The sequence below is a fragment of the Notamacropus eugenii genome, chromosome 4, assembly GCF_028372415.1.
Source record: "Notamacropus eugenii isolate mMacEug1 chromosome 4, mMacEug1.pri_v2, whole genome shotgun sequence".
In the NCBI taxonomy this organism is placed as follows: Eukaryota; Metazoa; Chordata; class Mammalia; order Diprotodontia; family Macropodidae; genus Notamacropus; species Notamacropus eugenii.
The window spans coordinates 331,326,325-331,336,245 of record NC_092875.1 but is presented as its reverse complement, the minus strand read 5'-3'; the positions used below and the strand labels follow the sequence as shown (position 1 = coordinate 331,336,245).

The 9,921-nt window shown below is 35.9% G+C and overlaps 1 long non-coding RNA gene across 1 annotated transcript; it reads left to right on the top strand.

The window, feature by feature from the left end:
- Window positions 1-1,340: 1,340 nt before the first annotated feature.
- Window positions 1,341-2,591, top strand: LOC140498465 (uncharacterized). The gene is made up of 2 exons (XR_011965100.1): window positions 1,341-1,515; window positions 2,271-2,591. It is a non-coding gene; the product is annotated as an uncharacterized lncRNA (long non-coding RNA).
- The last annotated feature ends 7,330 nt before the right edge of the window (window positions 2,592-9,921 follow it).

The following is a 9,921-nucleotide window of genomic DNA, read 5'->3' as shown; positions in this document are numbered from 1 at the left end:
TAGTCCAGCTGTCTCATTTCTATAAAGGAAATGGAGGCTCAAAGGAAATTTTATTTTCTCCATATAATGCAACTCATTATTAACATGAATATGGTCAGAATTCACATCTCCTAGCTTGTAATCCAAAAATCCTTCCACTACACCATACTGTATATATCACATCATTGTCTCTCATTCTCATTCATTCATTCATTCTCTCTGTCTCTGTCTCTCTCTCTTTTTCTCTTTCTCACTCTGATCTCTCTCATCTTCTTTGAAATTTGAATATTCCTGGGAGGAAAAATACATTCCATCTTTATCAGGTTAACAAATGAACTAACAAAAACATAGCAAGTGTACTTGCTAAAAGTGGTTATGCTCCTGTTAGAAGTATAAGGCAAGAAAAAATAAAATATATGTAGATGAATTTCATAGTTTTGTCTTATGCTTCCTTTGAGCATGGTCTTTGCCCTCAGGGAACTCATATTCTAACTGGGAGGCAAAGAATTACATACTTAAAGTTGTCTCTTAGGTCTTACCTTACATAAAGTAAGGTAACACATTGCATTTCTTTCCTTTGTGACTTTGAACAAGTAGTTTCCCATCCTTCCACCCCCTCCACATATCAATTCAAAATGCACTGCTTCCTCATATTCACCTCATAAAATCATTAATATTCTTCAAAACATGGCTCAAATGCCATTTTTTACAAAAGGCCTTTATTCATAAACCCAGTTATAACACTAAGGGAACGCTCAGCTGAGGTCACCAGGGTTTGAGCAATCCCTTTTTCCTGTCCTGTACCAACTCATGTAGTTTTTCTAGATTCACTGCTAGGGGATTCTGCCTCTACTGAGAAGGGTGAAGGCCAGGGTCAAGGGGTCCTTTCTCACACTCATCTCACTAACAAACCTGTACCTAGAGAGATGTTAATTACAGCTAAAGTTATATCTCAAGCCTAGGGCCATCAAAGAAATGGTTGAAGTAAAAATGTGAGTGGAGTATGGAAAAGGTAAGTTATTCCTACTCAAAAGAACAAGCGTAAAAGAATCAGAATGCTCTTCAACAATGAGAACAAAAGATAAGAATGACGTTGTGTAACTTAAAATAAGGTTACTGCTAAGCCTAGTCAGAATACAAATCAGTTTTTATAAGACTGCTAATCAAGCATTTTGTCTTTTGCCTTGACACTGTGTCATCCAACGAATCCTGGAGCTTGTATACTGGAAATGTGGGGAGTTGGCAGCATGGGCTGGCAAAGTTAGCTTGAGTTAATCTTCCTGTTGGTGGACATTTTTTTTTTCTTTATGATGTAATAATTTCCTCTGATATCAGCCAAGGTCATTCTAGGGATGCTACAAACTGATGTAGTTTCAGAATTTTCTGGACCTTCATACTTTTCAAATTCACAATGTTTCCACCAAAGTTGATATCCATTATGGGATATTCATTAGCCTAAAATCAAGAAAGAAAAACCAAAAACCATGCAAAGGCAGAAGTAATCACATCATCCTGTTGGGAGAAGGTCTGACTTAGGTTGGTACCCTATTAGATCAGGTTTTATATTCACACCAAAGGAGACATTCAGAAGTCTTTCAGCAGTTAACAAAAGAAAGTTTACTTACCATAGAAAGAGTTTTCAATGAAAATACTCCAGCTTAATAGACAGGGCCCAGCTTGGCCTCTTTATGGTGTCTGGCCAGCAGAAGAGCAGGCTAAGGTGATTTGTATTCCTGAAAAATACACAAAGTCTGAAGGGCCTTTTGTCAAGTGGGTGTGCAATGTGCCATTAGGTGACCAGACAGCCACATCAAAGGCTACCAGGAAGTAAGATTAAATCAGTCCAATTTGAGACTTGAAACCATAATCCCCTCCCTATTTAGGGAATAAATTTGTTACCTTGAGGGGGAAATTTTATAGAAAAAAGGGAAGCCGAGTAGATAGGGGCCCTATCACAAAGTTATATGGATACTAGGTAAGAGTTAGGGCATTGGAAGAAATTGTCAAGAGATAAGTGTGGGAATGAGTACATCTGATTAACAGATTAATGACAATTTGAGTCAAGATAGATAGATATCTCACCTCAACTATATTATTGAATTGAAAGTCAATGACATTCCTCAGGCCTGAGATTGGGAGTAAGGGAGGGGTGGTCAGGGAAGGAATTTACTGGATCCAAAGTGGGTTGTAGTTTTTGAACTAGGTGTTTCAGTCATCTGGAGATGCTTTGGAAAAGGGATACGAAGAAGGCACACTTGAGAGAAGTAACATGACTTTTTTTTCTGCTGCAGGTGTTGTTTCTGTTGTTGGGGCTTCTATTGTTGTTTGGAAGAAGAGTGGGAGGTCCATTATAGAATCACGGAATTTTAGAGATGGAAGACCTTAGAAGTCATATATTATTTGAAAAACATCATTGGAGATAAGAGAGGTGAAGAAAGGATGTGAATTTTGTTGGGGAAAAAAATGCTAAAATAAATTAGAGCTTTAGATCATGAGATTCCAATTGCAGAACTAGAAAGGACTTTCTACATCATCTAGTCAAATTCTGTTTTGAGTTCCATCTCCAACTTTTACTGGGTTTGTGAACTTGGATAAACTTCCTTCCTTCTTGAGTCTTCAATTTCTTCATCTATAAAATAAAGGGGTTGGGGGAGGTGATCTTTAAGAATCTTTTCATCTCTTGTGTTCTATGATTCTTTGAAGAGATTTTCTTGAGTTGAAGTAGAGAGTTCTGCTGTATGTTCATCCTTTGTTGCTGAAGAACACCATGCCATCAGAGAAATGATGACGTGACTTGTACTTGACTATGTTTTGAGTAAGGGAGAGATTTGCAGGTCACCAGCCTCACTTCTCCCCCAGAGCCATCTGAATCCGGTGACCAGATATTCATCAGGATGATTGGAGATGACCCAGGAAGAGGCAATTGGGGTTAAGTGTCTTGCCCAAGGTCACACAGCTAGTGAGAGTCAAGTGTCTGGGGTGAGATTTGAACTCAGGTCCTCCTGACTCCTGCACTAGTGCTCTATCCACTGCACCACCTAGCTGCTCCCAAGTAGAGAGTTAATAACTGAGAAAAGTAGTACACAGGACATTATCTACAGGTAAATTTTCTTTGTACTATATGACCTTGCTCCCATTACTCAGCTCAGTAGTGGTCTCTGATTGATTCTGGCCTAAGTCAAGAAGTGAAAATTGTAAGCTAGAAGTTCCATACTTATTTTGAGAGAGACGTAGAGAGACAGAAACAGAGAGACACAGGGAAAGTGAGATAGAAAAACAGAGAGAGAGACAGAGAAGCACTTAGCACAACATGTCTGGCATACAATAGACATCTCATAAATGTGTGTTCCCTTCATCCTGTGTTATTCATAGTCACAATTTTGGATATGTGTGTACATGTGTGTATGTATACCTTCATATATGTGCACATGCATACAAGCTATGATATATAGGAAGTTCATTCCCAAATTGCATTTATAATATATGTATATTGCTTATGATATGCATATATACTCATATTTTTTGTTTGTTAAAAACATGTAAATTCAAAATATAAGTATGAAATAAATGATATTTGTTATATTTTAGAAATATTTATGGTACAAATACATGGTACCAAGAAATAGCTTTTCTGTTCTGGAGAGTTATGTGGTTTAATCTATTTCATTATTTTTGAAAAGTTCTTTTATATTTCCATAGGGACAGGGGAGATTACATGTAGTTTTTTTCTTATTTTAATAAACTTAAGAAACCTCTTTCCACATAAGTAGTTACCCATAATTCCCTCTATATTAATATCAATAATCTCATAGGATTAACTTCATTAAAATTACTTATTACATAAGTTATTAACAATATAATCAATAATAAAAAAGCTTTTTTATTTTAGTTGTGAAAAAGATCATAGGCCGAATCACCTATAACCAACACTAGTACTTCAGTCACATTGTTTCTGAAAACAGTTCCACTGTTCAGTTCACTCATGATACCAAACAAAATACCTTCTCAACATTTGGTTTGTCTTTGAAAGATAAGTATTAAAATAATACCAATAAGAAAAATTTAGAGCATTATTTTTTCTGTCTTTCCAGCTTCTTTGATGTGACAGCAAAATAGTCTCTTCCATTTTCTTTCAAGCCATCTTTCTCAACAATATTTTCATACTTACAAAGTATAATTGCTAATATTTACATGGCATAGAGTCTAGTGAAATAGGGATTATGTTAGTAACTATATTGTTTATTAATTTCCACAATGTAATAAATGGGTGAATTATACATTTGCCCAAATATGTTGTATATATGTATACTCAAATTATACAGACATATACACATACATACATATTTCTGATTTCACCTTAACAGAACATTTTCCATATAAATCTGTGACTTTTCCTTTTTGTATAGTCCTGCTAAATGAGTGATTTAATTTAATTTCCTATTAAGTTTGGTTGAACTTTATATTATAGGAAGAAGAATGATTTATATTTTAGCTGGAAAATAGATTGTGAAGGGTTTTAAATCCCAGAAGAGGTTATATTTCATCTTGGAGGTTATAGGTAGCCACCGGAGTTTACTGATTAGTCAAGGGAGACAGGTTCAGAAGTACATTTTAAGAAAATAACTATATGATGATTTACTTAGAGAATCCCAGAGATTCAAGTAAAAAATTACTTGAAATAATAAACAACTTTGGCAAAGTTGCAGGTTACAAAATAAACCCACACAAATCTTCTGCATTCCTATATATTAGCAACAAAGTCCAACAGCAAGAGATAGAAAGAGAAATCCCATTTAAAGCTAGGGTAGACAGTATAAAATACTTAGGAGTTTACCTGCCAAAACAAACCCAGGGATTATATGAACACAATAACAAGACACTTTTTGCACAAATAAAGTCAGATTTAAGTAAGTGGAAAAACATTAGTTGCTCATGGGTAGGCCGTGCTAACATAATAAAAATGACAATTCTACCTAAATTAATTTACTTATTTAGTGCCATACCAATTAAACTATCAGACAATTATTTTCTAGAGCTGGATAAAATAACATCAAAATTCATTTGGAAAAACAAAAGGTCCAGAATATCAAAGGGACTAATGAAAAGAAATGCTTGGGAAGGTGGCCTAGCGCTACCAGACCTCAAATTGTACTATAAAGCAGCAATTATCAAAACCACTTGGTATTGGCTAAGAAACAGAGAGGGAGACAAGTGGAATAGACTTGGCACTCAAGACGCAGTAGGCAAGGAATATAGCAACCTTCTGTTTGATAAACCCAAGGACCCCAGCTTCTGGGATAAGAACTCATTGTTTGAAAAAATTGCTGGGAAAACTGGATAACAGTGTGACGGAAATTAGGCATAGACCCATACCTGACACCACACACAAGAATAAAGTCCAAATGGGTACATGATTTAGGTATAAAGATTGATACCATGAATAAACTGGAGAAGCAAGGAATAGTGTATTTATCAGATTTATGGAGAAGGGAAGAATTTTTGACTAAAGAAGAGATAGAAAGCATTATGAAATGAAAAATGGATAATTTTGATTACATTAAACTGAGAAGTTTTTGCACAACCAAACCCAATGCAACCAAAATCCGGAGGGCTGTAGTAAATTGGGAAAGAATTTTTACAGCTAAGCTCAGGGATAAAGGCCTCATTTCTAGAATATATAGAGAACTGACTCAAATGTATAATCATACAAGTCATTCCCCAATTGATAAATGGTCAAAGGATATGAACAGGCAATTTTCAGAGGAAGAAATTAAAGATATCTATAATCATATGAAAAAATGCTCTAAATCACTATTGATTAGAGAGATGCAAATCAAAACAACTCTGAGGTACCACATCACACCTATAAGATTGGCAAACATGACAGAACAAGAAAATGATAAATGCTGGAGAGGACATGGGAGAGTTGGAACACTAATTCATTGTTGGTGGAGCTGCAAGTGCATCCAACCATTCTGGAAAGCAATTTGGAACTATGCCCAAAGGGCTACAAAAATGTGCATACCCAGCAAAATCATACTAGGACTGTATCCCCAAGAGATCATAAAAATGGGAAAGGGTCCCACATGTACAAAAATATTTATAGCAGCACTCTTTGTAGTTGCCAAAAACTGGAAGTCAAGGGGATGTCCATCAATTGGGGAATGGCTGAATAAATTATGGTATATGAATGTAATGGAGTACTATTGTGCCATAAGAAATGATGAACAAGAAGACTTCAGAGAGACCTGGAAGGACTTATATGACTTGATGCTGAGTTAAAGGAGCAGAACCAGGAGAACTTTGTGCACAGCAAAGACCACAGTGTGCGAGAGTTTTTTCTGGTAGACCTGGAATTTTGTAATAACGCAAGAACTTCTTAAAAAAAAAAATCGCAGTGGAGGTTCTCTAAGGCAAAATGCCTTCCACACTCAGAGAAAGAAATATGGAAGTCATTCGCAGAATGTAGCAGATCATGTTTGTGTATGTGTATGTTTTTGTGTATCATGTTTTGATTTGTTATATGATTTCTTCCATTTATTTTAGTCCGACTACATAGCATGACTATGGTGAAAATGTACTCAATAGGAAAGTATATGTAGAACCTATACAGAACTGTATGCAGTCATGGGGAGGGAGGGGGGTAGTGGGGGGTAGGTGTGGGGGGGATAAAATCTCAATTGTATGGCAGTGATTGTTAAACATTAAAAAATAATAAAAAAAAACAAACGAAAATAACTTTGGCAGGTTTGTGGAAAATAGATTGAAGTGGGAAGACACTTAAAGTAGGAAAATTAATTGGGAGGTTCTGATCCTGGCTGGTAATTGTGAGAGGGGAGAGAAAGGGGACAAATGCAAGAGATGTGGATACAGTAAGAACAGGATTTGGCAAGTGGTTGCATATATGGGCTGAGTGAAAGTTACAAGTGAGAGATGACTTGGAGGTTACAAACCTAGGCACCTGGAAGGCAGTGCAGATTAGAATTTATCTTTGCCAACTCATCCTATGTAACTTAGTCACCCTCATATAAAAGAAAAGTGTGAGTATGTGTGTGTGTATGTGTGTGTGTGTTGGAGGTGTAATGGGGAGGAATCTTATATACATGTCACAGTTGCAGAGTAATCTGGAAAGAAAGGAACTGATATGCTAGAGAAGGAGGTGCAAATTCCCCACTGGAACTTGAGCAGCTGCAGCTATACATCACCAGATGCGTTCAGGTTCAGATCTCATTATGATGGGCTGGAAGATAACAACTGGAGTATAAAGAAAAAAACTGGGAGATTTTAGGATGGAGAATTCAGGAGTTAAAAGGGGGAGCAATGAATGCTTTGTGATAGGAGAAAGGTAGAGAGGCTAGACAAGGTGGGAGACAATAACTGGTTGTACCTGGAAAAGTGAGTACTTTCCCATCTTTCACTAGTTGATCTAGAACCTGATGGTTGCGTGATGACTAAACAGAAGCCTGTTAACTCCACTTTAGCGATCACTCATTTAGTGCTAAATTTACTCTACTGATAATGAAGAGAGACTTGGGATCAAACCCTATTTACAATGCTCACTAACTAGTCCTTTGATTTGATGTCACTCAATCTCACTTTTCTTATTTGCAAATGGATATTAAACACATCTCTCCCCATACAGTTGCAATAAAATATAACACTTTGCAAATCTTGAAGTACCATATGGTGATGATGATAGTTATCCTGGTAGTTTATTTTGGCTGGTAATTTATTCAGAGGATATGGGGGCACCTTGTCTCTGTGGATATGACATACTTATCTAAGTATAAATGATAGCTTTCCCCACATCTAGAGGTACTGAAGCTCTGGGTTAACTGTTAAAAAACTTTTGTAACTTAGTAAATATTTACTTTTTTGTTATTCCAAAACTTTGTAGTGAATATAAACCAGTAAAAGAAATGTTTACTTGCTGAATTTTTATTTCAGGGAACATGATAGGTGACACAATCAACAAACATTTATTAAGCACTTACTATTTATCAGGTATGTGCTCAACAAGAAGGAAGAGAAGGAAGGAAGGAAGGAAGCAAGCAAGGAAGGAAGGAAGGAAGGAAATAAGGAAGGAAAAAGGAAAAAGAAAGGAAATTTCACAAAAAATGCTGTCCCTGCTCTCAAGGAGTTGACAGTCCAACGGAGGGCAAACAAAATTATACTAGCAAGATTTATACATGCTAAATGGGAGATAAGTTCAGAGGAAGTATTAATTAGTAAGTTGGGAGGAGAGGAAGAAACTGAAAAATCTTTTACAGAAGGTTAAGTTTGAACTGAGTCTTAAAGAGTTAAAAGAAGCTAGGAAGTAGAAGTAAGAGATAAGAGGATTCTGGGAGTGGGGGGCAGTGGGTGAAAAGAAATGGAGTCAAAAGATCCCCTCATTTTATAACTAGATCTACTTTTAGTTTATTTATGTGTAATAATGAGGGGATTCCTTTAACAAACTCTGAGGTCCTTCCCAGCTCTATATACATGATTCATTTACTTAAGTTCAAACTTTGGCTATGACGTTGGGCAAATAAAATGAAGACATTAGAATAAATGGCCTTCAGGGCTTCTTGACACTCTAATTCTTATGGTATATAAACTCTGATCAATATTAGGCCTGACAGATTGCACTAGATATTATCAGAAAGCAGGAATAAAATATAACAAAGAAAACAAAATATAAAAAAGGAATTAAAGATGTGAATTAATATGTCTTTCTCCCACTCTGCCACCTGTCCAAATAGTGTAATATTGTATTGCAACTAAAGATCTAGTAAACTCAAATCCAACAATGTCTATTAATCCTTCCCTCACAACTGTCTACTGAAGTGGTATTTCTTGCCCACAAATAATAGGCATTTAATATTACCTTGTAGTATAGCGAGAAAATCCCAGGACTAAAAAGTAGGAGAGATCTGGATCACAGTCCTAATTCTGATAACAGCTATAACCTTAGACATCTAGCTTAACTTCCATGAACTTTAATTTTCTTCTATAAAATAAAGATGATATTTCTGCAGATAACACATATAACTACTTAAGATTAGATAGAATTTCAATAGGAAAGTAGGATGTAAAAGTGAACTGTGATCATGATCTAAAAGTATCCATAATTTCCAAAATCATACTACATTGCCTTTGAAACTACCAAGCGAAAAAAATTCTAACTGAACTTTAGGACTTCAGGAATCAAATAATCTACATAGTTAAAAATATTTAATTTTTGTGTAAAGATCAGAGAGTTTTTACCTCTGCATATGGTCCTCCAGGATCTCTGCCTGCTAAGTTTCCTTCATTCACAACAAATACCATGTTACTGAAGAAAGAGAAGGTAGTTTCTTGGCAGTTGGGAAATTTAAGAAGCTTGTCTTATCCTGACTGATGGAGGTGGAGGTGACACTCAAATTTAGAATCTAGAGGCCAGGAGTCTTAGGTGCCAAATGAATATGAACCTTTTCATTTTCCAACACTCGGACATGATTTTTGAGGACAGAGATTTGATAGATTATCACATATCCCCTTTCCAACTAGGAGATTTCCTAGGTTTTCTGAGGCTGAATTCTGATGTGCTCATCCACTCACCTATGAAATGCAACCTTTCAAAGTCACAAAGAGGTGAAATAGAGCGGGGATTCTTTTTTGTGTGTCCAGAACACTTCAGCAGTCTGGTGGAGCCTGTGGGCTCCTCCACTCCCCACCACTCCTGTCTCTCTTAATACAGATACATGGAATTACAAATTTATATAGAGTTATTATATGTGTATTTAAATTATAAAATAAGAGGTATTGTGATTATATAATACATACAGTATTATATGTTTATATATACATGTGTATGTGTATACATGAACATATATGTGCGTGTATATATATATATGAGAAGATTCCGTAGTTTTCACCAGACTGCCAGACATCTGATTCACAATACATACATATATGTGT